This window comes from Martes martes, assembly GCF_963455335.1.
Source record: "Martes martes genome assembly, chromosome: 8".
Taxonomy (NCBI): domain Eukaryota; kingdom Metazoa; phylum Chordata; class Mammalia; order Carnivora; family Mustelidae; genus Martes; species Martes martes.
The window spans coordinates 77,723,131-77,746,916 of record NC_137895.1 but is presented as its reverse complement, the minus strand read 5'-3'; the positions used below and the strand labels follow the sequence as shown (position 1 = coordinate 77,746,916).

The window sequence follows — 23,786 nt, the reverse complement described above, 5'->3', positions numbered from 1 at the left end:
TGAGAGAAAAACACACACAGAACGACATTTATCTCAGAAACAAATCCCACAGCAGAATGGAGAACTCACTGATACTCCCTGGGTTGCCTTGGGAGGTTTTCATAATTACTGCCCAACATTTGAATTAATTTATGTTACCAAAATCATCCAGATGTAACTTCAATGTATATTTCTGTATACTCAAGCCAATGTTTCAAATTTTCATTGTACAGGTGGAAAAGTGCAATTTTTTTGGTATCAAATCATAAACGTAAGGCTTAAAAATTATACAACGAAGTACAAAATATGCATCAATCAGTAAGGTATTTGAGACTGTCAAAATAGGTAGAAAAATGTTAATAAAAATACTGAGAGTTACTGTGGATTTTATTTGTATTTTAATAAAACAAAACAAAGTTCAAATTAAAAAAGACTACATTGGGCTCCGTGTCAATCCTTCTCTGGAGTTCTATACTATATGGTAATCAGCAAGTGTTTTGTGTAGTTCAGGCCAAGGCTTTCTATTATTTTGTAGAAGCTCTAACCCTTGGAATGAAATGGGTTCATCCAGGCTGAAGGGAGAGACATCAACAGTCATATGAGCAGAGGCAATGATTCAAAATGTAGCAGTAAATGAACATGGAAACACATTTACTGAAACACATGGCTAAGGGGCTTGAAATGTCAGTCCTTAGGTAATGTATATTGAATCTATTTCCTGATTTATGTTCAGTAAAATAATAATAAATTTCAGTGTATTTCATTTTTATATAATGAAATAGACTTGTACTACTTTCAGAAACAGATGACTTTAGGACAAATCGCATAATTCCCAGCACTAAAAGATAAATTAGTGTTCTCATCATGGAGAACTTGCTCCTATTGGATGAAGAATATAAGGCCCTTTGATAAATAATCAGATGAGATTAAAAAAAAAAAGAAAATGGAGATGGAAAGAGAAGTCTGGATGAAGGTTCTGGAACTTGGACTCTGTGGGAGTTGCAAATTTGTCTGCCTTGCTTAGTGCTCTTTCTCCAGGTCCTAGAACAGGGAAAGGCATAGTGTGGGCTCTCAGCAAATCCTGGCTGAAGGGTAGCTGCTTTTATTTCAAGTCTTTCCTGGTGTTTTTAACTTTCTGTAAAACAATAATTAAGCAGTCTTTCCTCTTTAATGGGAGACAGATTTCGTGCGTATGTGTGTATATACATGCATGTGTGAATGAAAAGAAGATTAGGAAGTTTGATTATAATAAGCATCCATTTAACCATGTACTATCTGAAATAGTTACCAGGACTAAATAAAGAAAAACTCACTTAACTTCAGACGAGGGGATATTTTCCAGAATATTCTGTTGCATTTGAAGAAGGATCCTCCCTTTCAATTTCATATCTTAGGGCAGGCCTTGTCATTGGAAAATAACCATTTATTTTAATGACATGCTATAAACCATAGGTAAATCCTTAGCAAGAGTAGACTATCATAAGTTCTAGTGACCAATAATTTCATAGCTGATAGCAAATAAAACAACATTAGGTCCTCCGTCCTGAGATATGTACTGTAAATTGGTAAACTCCATGAAACTATGAAAAATGACTTTGTAACTGGTTGGCAAAGATTCTCTAAATTCCACCACAGTGGTTAAAAAGGGCATGCTAAACAGTAAGGGAAAAAAAGGAGAAAAGTCCTTTCACCTTGAGGAAGAATAGGAAACAGTGGTGTGGTCTGGCACCGGAAGTAAAAAGTACATACCCAGCAAGGGTATTTTCAAAACTGGCAATCATTAATGCCTCCAGAGGGGGGAAATACTTGACTGAAACTGTTACATTAGGAAGAAATTGCAGCAACAAAAGAGCTTCAATTACAGCAATGCACTATACAGTTAAGGAGGAGAGAAGCTTATGATTCCTAAGAGGCCTACAAGGAAACCTAAACACTCCATAAAGAACTGAGATTGGGACCTTTAAATTAAAGCAAATGAGGAGCTGTAGTCAAAGCTGTGCCCTGACTTTCAGCGTCCTTCTGATAGCAGGGCAGAAAGTCCCTGTGCTGCAGGAAGACACTTCCAGAGGGAATCTTGCTTTTTAAGTGTTTTCTCGACATTCTCAAGGCTGCAGTATGGTTCTGGGGTTTGTTTAGGAGACACATGCTGAAATATTCTGCAATAAAATGGAACCAGTCTGTGAAGATAGAGAGGGCAGAATCCACCCATAAGGCTTCAATACTGCAAATCAAAGCATCAACTCGAGAATTGCAACAGAAAGAAGACAAAGATCCTGAGGTTAATGTAATTTTTTCAATATTGTCATCCTACTGGACCTCAGCAAAACCGTAGAATAGGTCTCGAAGTTATCTATGACATCTTTGTTTTTAATATCCTACATTTAAGACACTCAACACCCTCATATTTCCTTCTAACTGTCTGGAGTTGCTAGAGATCTGCCTGTCTAGGCAGCCAGTAGATTTCAGGTTTGTCATCTTACCTATCTCCTAGCAAAGTGGGGCATTCAATGTTACCTTCTATTTCCTCACACAAGTAGCTCTTAGTACATAAAGAAAAGTGATGAATATTTCTTAAAGAGATAATCATTAGTAATTATTTTTTTAGGTTTATAATTTTACTTCCAATACAGTTAACATACAGTATTCTATTAGTTTCGGGTGCACAACACAGTAACCCAAGACTTCTATACAGTACTCGGTGCTCATGCTGGTACGTGTCCTCTTTTTTTTTTTTTAATAAGCATATTTTTTAAATTTATTTATTTGACAGAAATCACAAGTAGGCAGAGCAGCAGGCAGAGAGAGGGAGAAGCAGGCTCCCTGCTGAGCAGAGAGCCCGACGTGGGGCTCGATCCCAGGACCCTGGAATCACGACCCGAGCCGAAGGCAGAGGCTCTAACCCACTGAGCCACCCAGGCGCCCCTGGTACGTGTCCTCTTAATCCCCATCACCTATTACACCTATTCCTCCCCCCTACCTCCCCTTCGGTAACCATCTGCTCATTTTTTAATAGTTAAGAGTCTGACAAACCATGAGACACTGTGGACTCTGAGAAACAAACTGAGGGTTTTGGAGGGGAGGGGATTGGGGGGTTGGGTGAGCCTGGTGGTCTGTATTATGGAGGGCATGTATTGCATGGAGCACTGGGTGTGGTGCATAAACAATGAATTTTGGAACACTGAAAATAAAAATAAAATAAAATGGAAAAAAAGAGTCTGTTTCTCGGATTAATAATTATTTTAAATGTTGCCCACTTAGGATTTGGTTCATATTAATAAAGACTGAAAATATAAAGCCTTAACTCAAAGGACCAAACTTGAGGTGGTAGGATTTCAGGCTCTGAGGAAGACTCCAGTGAGATTTCCTGGATCCCACAAACCACCCAACACTAGTGCCAAGTGTAGATCTGCCATTCTTTCTTCGGTTGAGAATGTTTTAGACACTGAATATTTCACATTAGTATACAGAAGCACACATTTTAGAATCAAAGTTCCTTTAATTCTATGATAAAATAACTTCTAAGCATCTACCTGTAGAGCATTTTGTTTGTATGAGGCAAAGGTGGCTTTGTAAAGCCTGATTATCTGAAAGAAAGTCTCTGGTACAGGTTTAATTTAGTATTCCTTTCACAAAGCACACAAGCCTCTGACTTCTGAAGAAACAACCTCCTGGTAATAGAGAATGTTTTCCCTAACAACTTTCATACCTTTCCCTCCGTCACTAGGAAGCTGTTTGATGAAAAACATAAAAGTGAAATGTTACCTCTGTACATTTTCTCCACAGAGACAATTCACAGGCGTATACGAATCAAAGCCAAGCATGCACGATGGTGCCACTAACCATCCTTAAGTCATTTGTGACTGGACTGAAAGAATCACTTCATATACCTGGTAAGACTATATTCGTTTGGTTTAAATGTATGTTAAGATGCTACATTCTGGGAACATATATAAAGTCCCTTTAAAAAATAAAATCATAGGGAGCCTGGGTGGCTCAGTGGGTTAAAGCCTCTGCTTTCGGCTCAGGTCATGATCCCAGGGTCCTGGGATCGAGTCCCGCATCGGGCTCTCTGCTCAGCAGGGAGCCTGCTTCCTCCTCTCTCTCTGCCTACTTGTGATCTCTGTCTGTCAAATAAATAAATAAAATATTTAAAAAAGAAAAAATAAAATAAAATCATAGTGCCTAATCCTGTGAGAAACTGGTTGCATGGAGATTGAGGGTGGAGGAGAGGGTTAAAGTTAGTTAGTAAAGCTTCCTGTGAAACATCCTTCCAGTCTAGAAAGAATGGGATCTATCCATAAGTCAGTTGCCCTACAGTACTGTGAAATTTTTATATGTTTTATGATTGGGTCTAAGGAGGAACAGGGAATTTAAAAAGAAAAAAAAAAAAAACTTTTGCTTTCTAGATAGGACTCTGTTGCTGGAGGAAGAACTTAGGCTTGAAAGTGTCTACAATGGCTTTTTAGGCAAATTGTTTCCAAACCCTAGAGAGCTCAGAGAACCAGGCCATGATGAGAAAATTCAGAGGCAGGCAGTACCACAAATGTCTGAAGATAACCCAGGGCCAGACAGGATGGTCACCGATGTCAACTGACAATCATGGGAGACAGGGGTCTCTTGTGTCCATATCATCCTTTTCTTTTATTTGTGTTCCTGATTTACATTTATCAGACAACAGATGCACTACTATACAAGATTAATCATATATCATTGTCTTACATTTTGTAATGTTGATTAGTAACTAACAGAATGCCATGCTCAGTTGTTCTAACAAAACATTTATTAAAAAAAAAAAGAATTAGTGGGAAGTACAAAAACTTTAACTCCCACAGCTAAGGGATGCTAGATAGTCTACTGTGACAATATTGCCTCAATATCATTATTTCCTCAATAATGAAAACCAGGAATAATACTTAGTAAGAAATAAATAACAAAATCCTAGAATACCCACATCACTAGGACAGCATCAGGCTCACACACTCCCATCTCCAAATACCCATAAAAAGCTGCTGCACCTCGTAACGAAATCATGTTTCTGTAGAGACAGTAGGGAAAAAGCGAGAGCAGATGGCCATGTCTTTCCACTAACATCCTTAACCTCAGTTCCTTACTCGACTCCTTTTTCTTTCTTAATGATATTGTTGTGGAATGCAGGCAGTTTTTAATACCTCAGTTTCCTCCTCTTAGGAACTCCCTAGATTCTTTGGGAACTAAAGAATTCACATTTTTCTATGCCCAGGTTGCCTGCTTCTCACTATAGGCTTCGAATCACCTTAGGAAGTCCTAAATTACTCACTGTGAATGGACTTTATACATTAACAGAGAAATGCTAATTTTGTGTGTATTGTTTTCAGGGGAAGGTTGCCCCTAATCAGTAGTCGATGTCATCAATTCTGGACCAGAAAGAGAAATAGGAGACTGAAATTCAGGGTAGAAATGTGATACTTCAAGTACATATTGTTACATCTACCCCACCAGCAAGAGAATCATGCCAACTGTGTGCAAAGTTCTTTATTGATGGGTTCTTACCCAGTCCTGCTCTGTCTAAAATAAAGATCACTGGCATATGGCACTAGGGGAAAACCTCCACTTATATCAGTTAATTTTGTTGTTGTTGTTGTTGTATCTTTTGAGATATAAAGACCATTTCAATCCTGAAATCCAGGATTATCCACAGGTGACTCTTGAGTTTTGAACAGACATGAACATGATCATTTATTAACTTGCTAATGGCATTGCCAAATACCTACCGTCACTTGTAGCTGGATTTTCTGATTTATATGTTCGTTCTTGGTGAGGGGGCATCTTCATTAAAATTGTTCAACATGCCGTAAACAATGTGTAGAAAAGACTGTTCATGAACTGCCATCGCCCTAGTTGCTTTTCTTTAAAATATCCATTTCCAGTGCTCTACTGTTTGATCAGCACAGATACTCCAGTACTCCTTCTCTAGAATGTTTGCTCATTCACCAGACCCTGAACCTACGGATTCTTCCACTTTTCACATTCAATAATTCCCTCATGACCTCCTGTCTCTCCTTGTACAGTTTGGAAGCACAGTTACCCATGATAATCTTTCATGAAAATCTGCAACTCCCTCGTTGATCTCTGTTTCCACCGTATCACCTGGCAAAAAGTCAGTCATGGGTAAACCCAGTTATTACTTCCCTGCATTCCCACCTGAGCAGCTGCATGGTCCTGGAGGAAAATGCACAACCATGCTGACCACACTGACTCTTCCAATGTAAGTTCATTACCACAGATCTCAAATGGACCATCACTACTACCCGACAATCCCAGTATACTTCCCTTGTCAAGTTGCTCCTCTTTATCTCAGCTTTCCAAGAGAACCTACCCATGTTCAGTTGATGACCTTGTCTCGGAGCCCATAGTATGTTAGATTATTATTACCTCAACTTTCCACTCTCCCAGACTCGTCTTTTACACCCCCTTTCTCTGCAGTTCTGCTCTAGTGTCTTCCCTCTCTTCATTTTTAGGCAATATCCTATCTTATGCTTCATGAAGAAAAAAGAAGCCATGAAAGAGAAACTGCTGCTTCTTCCTTCTGCTCAGTGCATCAACCTAAATTCACCTGTATCTATCCCGTGGGTTGTCCCTCTATTACAATGAAAGGGAGAGTTTCAGCTCTCTCAAAGGCCAGTGTCCCCACTCATGCTCCATAAACTAGGCCCCTTTTTAAAAATGTTTTATTTTTCAAGACCTTTTCTCTTTAAATTTTCCCTTTCTCCTGTATCATCAGCTTCTCTTTCCTTATTAGATCATTCCCATTGCCATACCACACCCACAAAGCATTACTATCGCTTATATGGGGTGAGGCAATTGGAAATCCAATACCTACGATATGGTGGTCGGCTCTAGTTTGGGGCCTGCTGGAAGAAGTTAATAAAAGTGCATTGGAAGAGATAATAGAATTGACCCTGGTGTTCACCGAGACCAAATTTCCAAGCAGAGAACACGGACTATATGAAGGTTACAGATATAGAAAATAGCATGTATGTTACAGGAGCTTTATATAGTTAATGTGTGTGAATCTGAGGGTTTAAGACTGGAGAGGGTGAGGGGTCACGGTGGCAAAACAACAACAACAACAACAAAAAACCCCACAAAACACACACACACACACACACTCACACACACTCACACAAACTGGAGACATAGACCAGGGCCATATCATGGAAGGATGGCTACACCATACTAAGTAATTTGGATTTTGCAAAAAGTAATTTGGATTTTGCAAAAAGTAAAGAGGACTCACTGTAAAGGAAGTAAGAATCTGATTTGCAGCGAGAGAAAATGGCGGCAGCAGTAGCATAATGGGTGAGCTGCAGGAGTCAGGAAGGCTGGTGGGGAATGTTACCAGTTTTGCAACAGGATTTGAGGGCTTGGATGAAAGTAGTGCTTTATCAGTCTTTAACACAGTTACTATCATTTTCATCTTATTGGTGAAGAAAATGAGGCACAGAGAGGTTAAGTAACTTGCCCAAAGTCACACAGCAAGTCAGAGGCAGAGCTGGGATTCAAGTTCTAGCTAAAAGGCCACGGCTGAATTCTCAACAGCTCCTTCCTCTAGTTCCATGTAAAGTTCTTTCTCCTTCTGAGTTCTTAGCTCAAATGATACTTTCTAGATGGTATCCTTCCCAATCCCACTTTCTTATGTAGGGCCCCTAAAATTCTCTACTAGAATTTTACTGATGCTTACTAACTTCTTGAAAATTATTATCACTTACTCTTTCTTTTTTTATTAGCAAATCTGTATTTTACTACATTGCTTACTTTAAAAAAAAAGTCTGTTTTTTTCTTTTTTCTATTCTATGAACAGGTCTTTGCTATGTTCTTTGCTATGTTATGTTATATCCTACAATCCTTAGATGCAAAACAAAGTAATACAGCTCTTAAGGATGGTGCCATGCCCTCTTGTTGACATTCTCAGGGCCATCGTAGTCTGAAAACATAAACGAAGGCCCATATTCATTAACTGGGTGAGTTAACTGCTATAGTGGATTGGGGTGTAGGCTAAAATTGCTTTTTTCTATATTTATACCTATATTGTATTTCTATGTATCTTATATTTGTATAAATGTATTAGATTCAGTAGGATATATTCAGAAAGCTGTGAAAATAAAAGATGTGATTTAATTGCTTACAATCTCTGCCAACAAGAAAACTAACCAGTTAATGAAAAATAAGGAAAATTATCTATAAATTACACATTCTAAGAATTCCTCTAGCAGATCCAGTCTTTACTTATTTATTTTATTCACTTGACATTTTCTTACCACCTGCTATATGCCAAGAAATATAGTCAGCATTAAAAACATATATACATACTTTTATATATATAAAAGCATTAAAAACTTTTATATATGTATTTATATAAATATATATTTTTATATCAGCATTAAAAACTTTTATATATCCAAAACCTTTTATATATATGTTATTCATGAGTATTTTACAAATAATATTTCATTTAGTTTTATAAAAATATGACAAGATTATATACATCGTATAGGGATTTCTGGCCCAACCAGCATTCACATTCTCTCTTTTTGGAAACATGACCCTAAATTTCTTGTGCAGAATTACATTGTTCTCTTTCCCATTCTATAGGTTTTCAAGCCCGATTCCAGCTCTAGGGGTAGGCATGTGACCTAGATGGTAGCAAATTAGCGTATTTTATGTCCTTAGCTGTAGTGGTTCTTTTAGGGATAGGTATTTGAGCCAGTTCAAACCCATCAAAATAGGGCTCAAGACTTTTGTTGAAACTATTGGGAAAAGAACACTTGTCTTTCCTGTTGTAATTAAGCCTGCAAGAATGTAGATCAAGAGAATCTCAAAGCTTCATCTTACCACAATATACAGAGCCTGAAGATCTATTCAACAAAGAAAAGATAAAAGCCAAAAGATGGAGAAAGACTGAAACTTAGTGGCATCGTTTGAGCCCTCATACCAAGTTATGCCTGAAGGAGCAAACTCTTGGCATTTTGAGTTTGGTAAGCCACTCCAGCTCCTTTCTTTCTTTAAGCATTTGTGTTTTGTTTTGTTTTGTTTTTAAGATTTATTTATTTATTTACTTGACAGACAGAGATCACAAGTAGGCAGAGAGGCAGGCAGAAAGAGAGGAAGGGAAGCAGGCTCCTTGCTAAGCAGAGAGCCCGATGCGGGGCTTGATCCCAGGACCCTGAGATCATGACCTGAGTCGAAGGCAGAGGCTTTAACCCACTGAGCCACCCAGGCACCCCTAAGCATTTGTTTTGTATCTTCTGTCTCTTGGATCACAGTTCCCATTAATTTTAGTAGATATTATAATTTCATTTTATAGATTAGGAAATTCAGTGTCACTACTAAGTAATTGACCTAAGGTCACTCAGCAACTATTTTTCTAAATCAGAAATTGAACACGGGTCTTTGTTTTGTTTACTTGAAAGATTTTTTTTTTTTAATCAATGGACTTTTCTACTTTTCTAGTACAGTGGTCAGTTAAAAGCTCATTGTCTAGACTGAGGCGTAAGCATAAAAGAACACACAGTAGTGTGGTAAGTGGAAGGGTTGTAATTTTAAATAGGATGTCAGAGTGAGCTTCATCAAGGAGAAGGTACTGGAACAGAATCAGAAAAGAGATGAGGGATTTAGCCACGTGGTCATGTGGGGTAAGCAACTCAAGCAGAAGGTTGGAGGAAGAGGCAGATGGCAATCTCTCCAGAGCTGAGGGACCCCGGGGTGGGTAGGACACCTGATCACAGAGGTGAAGGGGCTCCACACTACACAGGGCTAGGCAAGCCTTGTAAAGACTTTGGCTTTACTCCAAGTGATGTGGGAAGCCTTTGGAAGTGTTTCCGCAGACAAGTGACTGATCTAGCTTCACTATGTATCTTGGCACTGGTCAGATGTGTGATAACTACTTTTTCTTAAATTTCGTATCTTTTTTGGAACCACACTCCCTTTATTTTTAACTCCGGGAATTACAACAACAATCGCTCATATTTGCTGTGCTGGGTAAACTGCCAGTCACTCTACATTGATTACCCCCTGTTGACTGTTAACAAGTTTAAGCAGGAGATATTATTACCATCTCCACTTTATAAGTAAGGAAACAGACAGGGAGGTCAGAATGAAAAATGTGAGGCTTTCTTTTAGACATAAACCATGACCAGTTATGAAATTAGGACAACTGAGGGAAAGTAAGGACTTGTTTTTCTGATATTCAACAGAGGCAGAAGCATAATTTATTCTGTTTTATTTTTAATACTGATTACATTTTAGGGAAATGATATAATCAATTTATTTCATAGAATTATTTGGAAGGGATTTTAGCTGTAGTTTAACTTGCTCTCTGATCCATCTATGTAAATGACTTTCTCACATTCACAGGTAATTCAGTGGCAGGGCTGGGAGTGGAAACCAGGTTTCCGGCCTATCATACAAATTGCTTTTTTCCGTGGTTACCTCTCTGGTTCTTCTATTACTCCTTAAGTCATTCTCTCCTGGGACAAAGTGGGGTGGAGTGTGCAGGGAGGAGAGTGTGTTACGATGCCAAAATCATGGTAGGGGAAGATAGAGGCTGACTGAAGTGCCTTATGCAGGTGGGATATGTGGAGGCGGGAACTAGGTTGAGTAGCCAACCTGAGCTGCACCATACACCAAATTAGGGTGATGAATACAGGACTCTAGGACAGAAGGGGTGGAGTTGAAATTCTTTTTTTTTTTTTTTTTTTTTTTTTAGTATTCTTTCATCCCTTCATGTACAGTAAATTTAAAAAGAGGGAACAGGGGTGCCTGGGTGGCTCAGTTGGTTAAGCAACTGCCTTCGGCTCAGGTCATGATCCTGGAGTCCCAGGATTGAGTCCCATATCGGGCTCCCTGCTCAGCAGGGAGTCTGCTTCTCCAGCTGACCTCTTTCCTCTCATTCTCCCTCTCCCTCTCAAATAAGTAAAATCTTTAAAAAAGAAAAAAAGAGGGAACGGCACACTAACTTTTATATAAAAGTACCATGCATTCACTGAGCAGCTCAAACACATGTTCTCATTTAGATAATATGGCTTTTCACCTTATTTTATCTCCACTCCTGATATTTGTAAGCTATCTTTTCTTTGAATTACTGAAAAATCAGTTTTTCAAAAGAGAGTGTTAACAACATTTCTTTGATACTAGCAATGTGCTCTCTGCAAAGTAAATAGTGGAAAAGGACAGGGTGACCCTTTGTGCCTGGGTAGTCCCTCGTTCAATGGCTACAGTTCTTGTGATGCTTTTGACCTGGTCATGTTTTCAGTAAAGGGGATCAGCTAAAGAGATACCATCTACTGTTTGGGACGCTATTTTAAAGCAAAAACAAAAAACAAAAAAACCCTAACAATCATTTTGAAGAGGCAGACATTTACTTGAGAAGGGCAAGATGTCTTTTGCCTAAATATAAGGGTCTGTATAGACCATCTCTAGGTACTTGAGGGAGCAGAGTAAGCACTGGAAAGAAATAAAAGCAAAATCTAACCATTCACAAACTGATCCTCGGGAGCACCTTCTAGGGAAATTAGTAATCCAGGACTGAAATAGGTCATAAATATCAACTTCAGATGACAAGGTACTGTGGTTGTCACTGCTTTAGCTTAATGGGAAACGTCATTAGCAATCAACATTTTGGAATATTGGAAGCCCTGTTCAATGTCTGGGATGGAGGGTGAGACACTGCAGCCCCTTGAGAGAGAAGATAGATGGGGAAGGACAAAGTGGTAAAGAAGACGGAATAAAGAGGTATAGAGCTGTGATCTAAGATAAACCCAAAAAGGAGCATATGTAGGTTTGGTAGGACTGAAAGACTGCTCCAAAAGGCATAGAGTTTGGTAGAGATGGTAGATCTAACTGTGAACTTGGGATAAAGGTTAATGAAAGGAAAGCATCTAGGGCATGGTAACAAAAAACTACCTTTTGAACTTGCATAGAGATATTAATCTAAATTTATCAGCTAATATTTCATTTACCATGTTTCATTTTGTGTCAATATGTTGCTATGCAATGACTTTTTTGTTGAAAAATAGTGCAAAACGCACTGTTTTTTTCACAGGTGGGGCAAACTAATTGTAAAAGTTGCACAGAAACTACAAAGATTTTATGTGATAAAACCTATTATAGAATACATTTTTCCTGGAAGTAGATTAAGGCAAGGAGTTTTTCATATTATCACATTTCTACACCCAATGTTTAAGACACCACTTAAAAATATGATCAAATAGTGAATTAAATTTTTCTATTATGAAAATCCCCAAATATTGCCTGCTCTACGATGACCACACAAAAATATGGTACTTTATTCCAACATTTGAGGATCAGTAAGGAATTTGATCCACAAGATTAATTATTAAAAGATGCTTGGATCCGCATCTCCAGATTAGTACCACATATGTAATGACAATTTTTTTTGATACATACTGATTAATTATAGGTGACAGCTGATCCTGAATTCATGCATTATTTCCTAGTTGGTAAGTTCTACATTTAGCCGCTGGTCACCACCCTGAAGTGTCCAAAACCTCATTTGATGGCACCAATTCTAGATTTTTCCTTTTCTATCCTTCTTTTCGGAGCCAGCTCTCCTAGTTATTTTTAAATGCCAGTCTATGATGATACATGAAATGCACTGTGTCTTTATTGTACTGGCAATAAAATTCTAATAACATGCATTAAAACCAATTAGTAGACCTGAACATCTCCTGATCTGATGAATGAGAAAAGGAGGGTCTACATTTATCTTTTTCAGATATTATACATTGAGTTCCAGACTGGGAGACGCCCGTGTCTATGTTGACACAACAGAAATTTGTCAATCCTTCTCAGAACTTCTTTTTATTTGAAAAGCATTCAGGAACTTTTCTAGTATGTGTTATTAAGGAAACATAAAAGGAAGATTAGCAAAGCAGAAGAAGAATGGGAAATAAATAAACCTGTTGACAAGATGAACTTTATTTCCATCAGCTGGTTACCGAAGCAGGAAATACAGGCTTTTCTAATGAGGCACTGGGCTATTATTGCAAGTTTTTTCTAAGCTATTTTATAGTGGGGCTAGGAGTTTTTCCCATGGTCATGATAACAGGAAAAGGTACAAGATTTCTAAAACCGTCAAGATCCCATAAATGTCACAATAATAGTTCCCCCGTTTTTTTTCCTTCTGTTCTTTTTTTTTTTTTTGTTCTTGTTTAGTAAGTAGAATTCTCACATAACTAATTGTGTCGACTTATCTCTATAGATAATTCTCATCTAACCAAGGAAATTAAACCCTAAAAACAGACAAAGTATAACAACAGGTCATAAAATGTGGAGGTTAAAGTTTTGTGCTTTACTCAGCATTTTACCTTTTCTCCAAAAAACTCAAGATACTTGATGAAAATTTTTTTTGAATCAAGAAGCAACATATGAATTTTAACACTCATCCTTAGAAGGGAGAGAGTTCACTTTTGGGAGGTATGCATGTTGTTAAATACTGGAGGAGCTCCCCAAAAACGAATATAACATTATTGAATGGCATAATTTTATATACACATATTTTCTTTTTTTGCTTCCTTTTTTTTTCAAAATTTTATTTAAATTTTGTTAGTTAACATACAGTATAATATTGGTTTCAGTAGAATTCAGTGATTCAGCACTTACATACAACACACAATGCTCATCCTAACAACTGTCCTCCTTAATCCCCATCACCCATCTAGCCCATCCCCCACCCACCTCCAGCCAGCAACCCTCAGTTTGTTCTCTTTGGAGTCTCTTATGTTTGCTTCCCTCTCTCCTTTTAACCCCTTTCCATATGTTCATCTGTTTTGTTTCCCATACACACGTATTTTCTAAATTTACTCACAGTTCCTTATCTGCCCCCATAGGACTCATAATTAATGGTGGATTGTAACAGTTAGTTTATATTATCTTACCATACATTTTTAAAACTGGAAAATGAATGCTGTTATAGACTTTGTAGAACTGGTAAATTTTCATAAGAATGTAGGTGTTCTCAAATATGTTTTGGTTTTTATTCTACATGGTATAGTTTTCCCAGTGATGGATGTGTAGATATATAATTGTACGTTTGTATAATCATGATGTAATTTATGTCATTTTAAAGGAATCTGAAGAGTATTTTATGATATTGGATAGATAAAATAAGTGATCAGGTTAATTTTAAATGTTTTATTTGCTTAACATATTTATTAAAATTATTTTATGGTTATTTGCCCAACGGCTTTATGAAACTGCTTTTCCTTGGGCCTTTGAAGAGCAGGCATGTCTCTCTATTTGTTGTTAATGAGATTAATCTGATCACTTTGGCCACTTGAAAATTAATTTCAATCAGTGCATTATGCATTCTGCAGTCTGGTTTGGTAACTACATACAAAAACATCATCAAAATTAACCTGAAGTATATCAGCATCTGTTCACTACTGCATAATTTATAATAACAAAATATCATAAATGTCCTCAATGTCCACAATATGGGAGTTCTTAAATAAGGGAATATCTAAGCAATGGAATATTGATCCCAGAGAAATTTTATAATGGGAAATTATTGTGATAAATACTGGCAAGAACAAACTTACACTTTCTTGCTAGAGAAACCCAGGCCTCAAAGGGTCCAGACATAATGTTAGAATAAAAATAAACATGCAGGGCGCCTGGGTGGCTCAGTGGGTTAAGCCTCTGCCTTCGGCTCAGGTCATGATCCAAGGGTCCTGGGATCGAGTCCCGCATCAGGCTCTCTGCTAGGCAGGGAGCCTGCTTCCTCCTCTCTTTCTCTCTGCCTGCCTCTCTGCCTACTTGTGTTCTCTCTCTGTCAAATAAATAAATAAAATATTAAAAAAAATAAAAAATAACCATGCAGTCAAGTTTCATAGAATGCACAAGAAACAATGCACTTAGGGTGAGATTCAACAGGAGGAAAAAAAACAGGTATCCTATTTGTAAAGACATTGCAAATATATATAGGGAGACCTAACATAGTGAAAAAAAAAATAGAATTGCAAAGATGAGTAAGGAGTGGGTATTAAAAAAAACAACATAAAGTATAAATTATAGAAATAACAACTATAGTAATTGAAATTAAAATTTAATGGATGTGTTTAACAACAGATTAGACATATCTGAGGAGAGAATTATTCAATTAGAAATTAGTGAGCTAGTAGATAGACTTGGCAAAATTATCTAGAATGCACACACATAGACAAAGAAGTGAAAAATATGAAATAGAAGTTAAGAAACAGAGAAACAGAGAAAAAGGCTGAGAATATTCTTGGCCTGATGAAAACCACTAATCCACTGATTAAGGAATCAGTATCTTTACTGTGAATTGTATCTGTATTGTGTGTGAGTCAAGGTACAGAGGGATGGTATCTTGGTTGTGCTGAAGCAAAGGTCAGCTGATTTAGAGTTCTATATACCAAGGGAAAATATCTTTTTTAGAACAAAAGTAAAATAAAGATATTTTCTGATAAACAAAAATCCAAAATATTTTGCCAAAAGCATTCTCTTGCTATAGGAAACTTTAAAAGATGTATTTCAAGGTCAGAAGGCAAACTCAGGTGTAAGGTCAGAGACAAAAAGAAATGAAAAGAAAAAATAGTTTAAACAAATATGGAATGTATATAACAAGTTTTATTGTGTATAATGATTTAGAAGTTAAAATAAGGCCAAAAATATTTAAAATGCTTATAAAGGCAAAAGATAAATCAGGAGGAACCTGGTTAGAGTGAAAGTGTTCTTGAGCTCCTGTATTCCTTTTTAGGAGGAGGGTTAATATATTGCTTAATTATAAAAATGGGTGAATTAAGATTTCTAAGTTAAGAACTAAAAGAACAGAAATAGTATATATTTCCATCCAGCAGAAGGAAAAACATGGAATGAGAAAAATGGATGATCAGGCCGCATAAAAGATGCAAAAGAAACAGAAGAGAGAAAACAAATGAAGTGCAACATAAGATAATGGGGGTCAGCCAAAATTTCTAAATAATTACAATAAATATGAATAGACTAGAAAATAGAAGACATAATATGACAAAACAGAAATGCAAGCAAACCACCACCACCACCAGGGCAAAAGAACAATAATCCAGCTACACAAAAATTGTACAAGAACACTTGTAACAAGAGGTTATAAAAAACACATGTAAAAAATAACAGTTCAGAGAAGTTGAAAGTAAAAGTGGCAAAAGTTATGTCATGAAAGACTAAGAAGCTGGTGTAGCTATGTAGCAATATAATAAAGTACATCATAGAACAAAGGTCATCAGAGACGTGAAGTCACTACATAATTTTTTAAAGAAAAGAAGTTAAAATTGATGAGGAAGAAACAAATATTCTGTACTTGGAAGCACCTCAAATTATGACTTCAAGTTGTAGAAAGCAAAAATGATAGAATTAGAATTTTAACAAATCTATTACTATATATATATTTTTAAAGATTTTATTTATTCATTTATTTGACAGACAGAGATCACAAGTAGGCAGAGAGGCAGGCAGAGAGGCAGGCAGAGAGAGAGAGGAGGAAGCAGGCTCCCTGCCGAGCAGAAAGCCCGATGTGGGGCTCGATCCCAGGACCCTGATCATGACCTGCACCGAAGGCAGAGGCTTTAACCCACTGAGCCACACAGGCGCCCCAGCAAATCTATTACTATAATGGTGACTGATAAATTAGGCAATATAAGTTTAAGGATATATTTGAACAATAAGATTAACAAGATTGAACAATAAGATTAACAAGCTTGATCTAATGTATAGCTCTAGAATAGTATTCCTGAAAAATGCAGAGTATATATATTATTTTCAAGTGTGAATTAATCACTTATGAAAATATTCTCCTTAACAATAACAGCAAACACATTAAATTTAATTTGTGCTAGGCAGTATTTTAAGCATTTACAGTACATTCAATTCCCATGATTCTAAAGGTTTGGTATACAAATATCTCCATTTTGCATATGAGAAAATTGAGACACAAAGAGGTTAAGTGATTTTACTCAAGGTAATACAACTAGAAAATAGTAAAACCGGATTAGAGAGTCTGTGCTCTTATCTACTATGGAACATTGCAGGAAGAAATAGCAATTGTTAGGAATAAAGCTAATGAAAAGATGTATAAGCACCTTATGGAGAAAACTGTAAAATCTATTGAAAGATATTAAAGACCTAGAGAAAAAGAGAACTCATGTTCATGAATTAGCAGAATGAATACCATAAGGAGTTCATTCTTTCCAAATTGATGAACAAATTCAAGATCCCTATAATATTGTTATGGACTTGCACAGCTAATTAAAAAATTTATATGAACTGCAAAGGACAAAGCATACTGAAGACACTTGTGAAGAATAAGGTAAGAGGATTATTCCAGTCAGCTACAAGGATTTTGAATAAAGCTACAGTACATCTTAAGACAGTATACTATGGCATAGCGTTTGACAAACTGACCAATGGAACAGACAGGAAAAAGCAGAAATCAACTTACACCTACACAGAAACTTGACTTATGATGTAGTTGTGATTATATATCAAGCAAAATGTGAACTTTCAATTAGTAGTACTAAGAGACTAAGTAATCCACAAGAAAAAAAAAATAAATTTGGGCCCCAAGCTTCAACCATAATCAAAAAGAATTTCTGTGTGCACGGATGGGGGAATGGGTGAAACAGGTGATGGGGATTAAGGAGCGCACTTGTCATGATAAGCACAGGGTGATGTATGGAATTGTTGAATCACTATATCATACACTGGAAACTAATATAACACTGTATGTTAACTAGCTGGAATTAAAATAAAAACTCAAAAAGCCAAAAAAATAATTAACTTCCCTCCTCTCCATATTTCTCCTCATCTGTTCACCTTTTTGAGATTCCTTTATTCATTCATTCATGCCACCACAACAATAAAAATAACAAAAATATGAAAAAAAATTTCTGTGTGAATCAAAGATTAAAGTAAAGAGCAAATTGTTTTTTATTTTTTAATTCAGAATACAAAATAAAAGCAGGAGGATTTCTTAAACTAGATACAGGAGGCATAAACCATAAAGAAGCATATTAACATGTTTTATGATATTAAAATTAGGAACTTTTTAAAGCACAAGATACCATGAAGAAGTGAAAAGACAAGTCACCAACTGAGAAACAGTATTTGTAATACAAATAAAGGACTGATTTCACAATCTGTCATATGAATAATTTTTTTAAAAAATCAATCAATAAAAAACCAGTATAGAAATGAGCAAATACCAAAATGGTGTTATACAGAAGAAGAAAACTGAACAGGCCAATAAACTTATAAGAAGATGCTCAACTTTATTAATAATCAAGAGAAAGTATGTTTTATTTTAATTTTTTTCAGGAGAAAGATTTTAAGCCACAATATGATACCTGATGAAAGCTAATTATCACAACATAATAGCTGGAGAAAATTATGTCTGGAGGAAATCGTAAGTCTAAAAATGCCAAGTGTTTTTGGGAATGTGGTGCCTAGTATCACCTTCATGCTGGTATGAGTTAAAATGGGCTCGGGGCTCACTGCTTAGTGAATGTGCATATCCAATACCCAGGAGTTCCCCTAGAAAGCTCTAACATGCACTAGTCTCTACACAAAAGATTATTCATAGCAAAACTGTAACATTATAAAGCTGGAAACAACTCAAATGCCCACCAAGTGAATACCTAAACTATGCCATTTTCATAAATGTTAATCCTATAATAATAGTGAATATTAGTGAATTACAGCTATACATAACAACTTGGATCAACTAGGCTCATAATTCCTAATAAAAAACATAGCTTTAAGAAGAATACATTCAGTATGGCTGCAAAAGTATTTAAAGATATAAAGTTAAAGAACATAGTATTTAGAGCTACAAACTTATGTCACAAAATTATACAGATAAACAAGATAATGATAAGCATAAAATTCAGGATAATGGTTACTCCTCCCAAGGGAGAAGGTAAAAAGACAGGATTAGGCAGAAGCACACACAGGGTTGCAATGTCATGGTAAGGTTCTTTTTCTACAGCTGGGTGTTGACTAGTCAGGTGTTTACTGCATCTCTGTTTGGAGGCAAGTTGATGTTATAGCATAGCATTATTGAGACTATTTTTAGATCTGCCATTACAGATTTCTGTCACTATCCTAAAAATACAATAGAGAAAAGTGAATATAGAAGACATATCTTAGCTCTTTATGACACCAAAAACATAAAGATAGGCAACCATTACTTCTCCCTGAGGTAACTCTTGTAATGAAGCTTGGTGTGTATGCAGTGACCTGAGCAACCTGTCTGGGCCAGTCCGAACTGGATGGAGGGAAAGAGAGTGGGCATCAAAAACATGAGGTCCCACAAAGGATATGATCATCACAGTTGAAGCCAGAAGGAAAGAAAATGTCAGATTTTACTGGGTAGTAACAAGACAGTTTGAGAGCACATAGGAGACCCACCCTGAGGATTTGCAGAAGCTTCTGGAAAGATTCTGAGAGGTATCTTCAAGAACCCAAACAACTGGGGAGAGAATACAGCCAAAAAACATACTGTTGTTTTCACTGTCCGTGTTTCATCTAAACTTAGGCATTCCCTAAGAAAACTGTTGAAGTGCACTTAAAATGAATAATAGATGTTCATTTACTGAGTGCAGGGATTGTATATTTATTTTATACTCATTTCTTTTTTACTATCCCACATGCTGTAAGAAATAATCCTCCCATGAATGAATGAAAAAACCTGACACAACTTCTATAAAACACAGTTAAGCATGTGTGATACTAGAAACTAGGGATACGGTTTTTACAAAAACAGAGGATAGCGCATGGGCACATGACTTACTGTAGCACTACAGTGCCGTTCTGCTGGTCTTTTAATACTATTAGGCATATCCAAATTCACCTCAATATCTAATCTAGGACAAGTAAATATGTGGGAAAGAGCCTGTGCAAGCATGTGTATCCATGAATTTATTAAGGGGAACAAGAAGCATGTGTAATATATAGAGATAGTAATTTAGAGACACATGGAAATTTACAAATACACAAACACACTCCTCACTAGAGCTCTGTCCCTTCCAGCTTGGCAATGCCGCTGGTACCTAGCACCCCAGGCAGACACTCCCTCTGTATGTTCCTGGCTAAATTGCAGAAATTCTGCAAATTACTTCTATAATGGGCAATGGAGGAGAAACACTGGATGTAATTCAACATAGGGAAAGCCGCTTTAAGTACTATAAAATGTTTTCTAATGATGGAGTCTATTAGGTCTTGGAATAATCCCAGCAGGAGAATGTGAAAAGAGCACGATAGGAAGGACTTAAAAAAAACTCAATGAAACATGGCATTTCAACTGTCAACTGGGCAAATATCTGCAACAGAGGAAAGGCAAAACCTTTCCAACATTGCCAGGGTTATAACAATTATCGAAAACTTGTGTAACAGAGAACACCTTGCAATTCACCATCTTGGTTGGGAAGGTAAAGACCACGGTAGTTTCGAAGAATCTTTAGTTGCTTTCTAGAGAATAAAAGATCAGTTGAATCTTCAAAATATGGTTTCCTAAAGTCAATGATGGGAGGCTGAATGGTCTGGCGATGAGAAGGAGGGGATGCCTGCCATAATTAGTTTCCCTAGCTGCTGCAAGCATCTCGTTTAAAGAAAAGGCCCATGTTAAGAAGTCTGAGTTTCCACCGTGAACGGAAGTTTTGTTCGTGAGCACACCGTGGGTAGACCAGGGTCCTGCTGTTGCTCTATTCAGATTTCGGTTCTTTCCTTCTTAGATTTTGCAAGCAATGTGCTCACGTACACCGAGAACCACAATCTCATTAGTAAAGAGAAGAGAAAGCAAAAGTTTACTGTACAGAACTGTGCTGTGCACTTCTCATCAGTGTGGGGGTGATCCTCTGAGACTCTCATTTCTTTCCTTCGCAAAAGCAGAAGATGAGGTTTAAGTGTCTTCCTGTGTATTTAATTTAAAAACACCAGCCATTCTATTGTTCAGAACTAAGTCCTTTTAATCAAAAAATGGCTCCTTATTCCTCAGATACCTTCCATGCATGAGGTAATGAGCATTTTAGGATTTTAGAAGTACATTGCACAGTAATCCCTTGGGCTTTTCTATTCCACAGAATTTACTACCATTTTGCTAAATGCCTACAGAGAATTGGTCAAATTCACGCTTTCCCTTTTAAGGATATTGAAACTCTTCAGTTGTGAAACAGCCTAATGAAAGTAGCCTCGTTATCCTCCTCCCACATTTGCAGACTAGTCCAGAATGAGTATCTCGCATAGGTAGGCATAGCCTCAATGCATTTTGGGGCTATTTGGGTGGAAATAGAAAAGTCTCAGAGCGAGACAGATCAGTCTAGAGGTAAACAGGCTGGAAGCACTGGCAGCTATGCCCTCACAAATAAGACTGTGGTCCCTGCTGCTGCCTCACTTATCAATTTTGACAGGTGACTGTCTTGACTCCCTGGGATATTTATCAAAGAGGACAGATCATGCTGGATGTCAAGTTTGCCGGAATGACTTTGGTTAGTAGCTGGTCTCATAACCACGTGCCATGCAGGAGAAAGAGAACACCCACATAATTTTTGCTTATTTAAAAAAGCCAACAATTTATTTACTGGATTTTAAATTCTACCATTGACACCTCCTTAGTTCCAATCTTTTTTTGTTTCAGACCTGGTCCATAGAAATTGACCCCTAATTTGTGTCTCTTCTTTGGGTTTTCTTCCCCCAAACTGGTCCTACACACGCCTAAAAACTGGGTCTAAATGGAACACCAGTCTGATTCCATGGTGCCTCTCCTAGCATGAATTATCTTCCACGGCCTGTAGTAAAAGCCCAAGGTATTCATTATGATATAAAAGTTGTTTCCAGGCATGTGGGTGGCTCAGTCAGTTAGGTATTTGACTTTGGCTCAGGTCCTGGGATCAAGCCCTGCATCGGGCTCCGTGCTCAGAGGGGAGCCTGCTTCTCTCTCTGCCCCTCCCTTGGCTTGTGTTCTGTCTCCCTGTCTCTCTCTCCAATAAATAAATAAATAACATCTTTTTTTTTTTTTTCCCCCAAAGTGTTTCCTTATCTGGCCCCTGCCTACTTATCTAGCCTTATCCTATATCTCTCTTTACTTCTCAAAACTTACTCTCTAATTGGACTGAGCTATGCAGGTCCTTGAAATGGCTGGGCTTGTTGATGCCCTCACATGTTTGTACTTGCTCTCCCCTTAAATGTCTGCTTGTTCAAAATTCTTCTCAGGTACCATTTCCTTTCTGACCATTCCTTTATAGCACATGGCTCACAGTAGTGTAATTATATATGACTTTCGGTTTCCACATCTGACTGTGAGCTCCTTGATGGAAGTCAGTGTCTTATTTATTTATCTTTGGCTTTCCAATGCTCACATAGAATCTGAAATATCATATTGCTCAAAAGTATTTCTGAACTTAACTGGCTTGGACAGATGAAAGGAAAACATCTTCATTTCACAGTAGAAGTGGAAGTCATTTCAAAATTTTTGCTCTAAAATCTACATTTAGTGGAATATGAAAAATAAAATATAAAAGTGTAAAAATCCTGCATGTTTAATCGTATACTATGGGGTACCATGATCAGTATTTGCATGCAGAAGGACTGAGAATTTAGAGTGCAATTTTATTTTTTCTTAGCTTTTTTCCAACTTTTATTATCAATCTTTATCATCAATCTCAATAAAGCTGGAGAAAAGCTTAAAGTTACATGTTATATGTTGAAAACATGTATGATAACACACAACATGTAAGTTTAAGGTGTACAATGTGATGATTTGTGTGTACTGTGAAATGATTACTACAATGAGGTTACTTAATACTTTGGATAATTACCTCTTTTTTTGGTGGGAAGAACATTTAACATCTACTGTTTTAATAATTTTCAAGTGTATAATACAGTACTGTTAATTATCATTACCATTAGACCCTCAGAATTTATTCATCTTATAACTGGAAGTTTGTACCCTTTGACCAACACCTTCTCATCTCCTCCAACCCTCAGTCCCTAGCAGCCACCATTTCACTCTCTATTTCTTTGAGTTTGGCCCTTTTAGATTCCACATGTAAGTGAGCACATACAGTGTTTGTCTTTTACTTATCTCACTGAGCACTAGGTATTTCCTTCTTTTTTCATGGCTGAAAATTATTCCATCATCTGCATATACATTTCCATTATCCATTCATCCAATGATGGACACTTAGATTGTTTCTAAGATAATCTCTTTGAGATAGTGATTTCATTTTCTTTGGATATATGCCCAGAAGTGGGACTGCTGGATCATAGGACAGTTCTAGTTTTAACTTCTTGAGGAACCCTTATACTGTTTTCCATAGTGGCTACACCAATGTATATGCTCCCCAAAGATTCTAATTCTAAATGGTAGATATCTATCTATGTATCTATATAGCTAATCTCCATCCCAACTATTGTACTACATGATTTCATATATTATCTCACTTAATATTAAGTACTTATTATTGGGCCACCTGTCTGGCTCAGTTGGTAGAGCATGTGACTCTTGATCTCAGGGTCATGATACAAGGTCGTGCCCCACATTGGGCATAGAACTCACTTAAAAACAACAACAACAACAACCACAACATATATTAATGTTATCTTCTTTGCACAGCTGAGGAACCTGAGGCTCAGAGAGGTCACACCAGTATTGTGCAGTGGAGTTTGAGTTGAGCCTACTTCAGGCTGATTCCAAATATACCTAAAAATAATTTTCTTCCAATCAGAGCGATACAATCAGACTTTGATTTGTTGGAACA

General features: G+C 37.0%; 1 protein-coding gene across 2 annotated transcripts in view; it reads right to left on the bottom strand.

Annotated features, from left to right (window-relative positions):
* The window catches only part of PDZRN4 (PDZ domain containing ring finger 4), a gene marked incomplete at its 5' end in the record, with an annotated part of 346,436 nt that overhangs the window by 18,872 nt on the left and 303,778 nt on the right, over positions 1–23,786 (bottom strand). The gene's annotated exons all lie outside the window — the stretch shown is intronic.